General features: G+C 38.4%; 1 pseudogene; it reads right to left on the bottom strand.

The window, feature by feature from the left end:
* Nucleotides 1–783: 783 nt before the first annotated feature.
* LOC133389820 (5S ribosomal RNA) lies at nucleotides 784–900 on the bottom strand (annotated as a pseudogene).
* Between the last annotated feature and the right edge of the window lie 553 nt (nucleotides 901–1453).

Genomic DNA, 1453 nt, shown 5'->3' with positions numbered 1-1453 from the left:
TCTGGGAGGAAGGGCGGGATATAAATTAAATAAATAAATAAAACAATTAATAAATAATTAAAGGACAGAAGGAGGGAAGGAGGCTTTGACAAATATGGTGCTGATAAGAAAAGATAAGAAGTCGATACAACATGCAATTCAAGCAGTAAACACAAACATGGACTGCTGTGCTATGTTATGTTATGCTCGTGCTTTGAGATTAAAATACAAGGAATGGGAGTGCCTAGAAGTCCACTCTTTCAAGTGTTTAACCTAGTTTACCAAGTGTTTTGCTGTGTTCAGAAATGGTGCAAAAAAGAAATGCATGTAGAGTCCTGGAGATTCAACCCACCTTTGAAAGCATTCCTCTGAACGGGCAGAGAGATTGGAGAGAGCAGACAAAAATTACACAGATTATGGCAGGTGATCTTAATGTTTGAATTGGTCAGAGTGATGAAGGTTTGTATACCCATTTTCATGAGCAGCCACATGAAATAGAGGAAGCTCATTCACTACCAGATAGGCAATTAAGGACAAGAGATACAGTTATGCTGGCCTATGCCTTATGAAAATGATAAATAGACTTGTCCTAGTAATTCTGACTGGGGTAGTAGAGGGAAATGGAGAATTCACATTTTTGTCCAGTATGGTTGCATCAACAATTGATTACTTCATTTGTTGTTGTTTTTATATGCATTCAAGTCAATTACGACTTATGGCGACTCTATGAATCTTTTGGGTGTATTCATAGGGTTTTCATGGTAAGAGGTATTCAGAGGTTGTTTACCATTGCCTTCCTCTAAGTCTATGACACTGGGTATTTCCAGGCGGTCTCCCATCTAAGTACTAACCAGGCCTGACCCTGCTTAACTTCCGAGATCAGACAAGATTGGGCGTGCTCAGGGTAGTATGGCATCATAGTTCCTTATAATTTGTTGAATACTGTGAATAGCTGCAAAGTGGGTAACTGCACAGAGAGTGACCATGTAAAGTAATAGTAGAAACTACTATGCAACAGTGAATGTGGACTATGGATTGTGGATTATCATTTGAGTCTGGCTGTTATTCATCCTTGGGGACAGCGGAAGAGCATTGGTGCTCATGCTTTATTTGACAAATCTGAATATCCCTACATTCAGAGGTTTGCCCATGTGGAATGGGAGAATTAGAAACTGTGGGTCACATTTTATTGAACTGTTCCTTTTATAGGGATCTGCGTTATTGTTCTATTACTCCAATTTTAGAATTATTTTTACTTAGCATATTTATTGGCAAATCATTTTTAAAATCATTTACAATCATTTAAAGAATCACAATTTACAATCATTTTTGTAGTTAGTACCCAAACAACCTGTAGAATCTTGCAGTAAAAGGGACTTTTTGCCACACTAGTTCACTGCAAACAGTACATTAAAAAAAAGGCTGAGCTCATCTTGGTGCCCTCTCATCTCGGCTCCCCAACTGGTCCTGACTG

This window comes from Rhineura floridana, chromosome 7 (assembly GCF_030035675.1).
Source record: "Rhineura floridana isolate rRhiFlo1 chromosome 7, rRhiFlo1.hap2, whole genome shotgun sequence".
Classification (NCBI taxonomy): Eukaryota; Metazoa; Chordata; class Lepidosauria; order Squamata; family Rhineuridae; genus Rhineura; species Rhineura floridana.
This window is presented reverse-complemented; position numbering and strand designations above follow the sequence as displayed.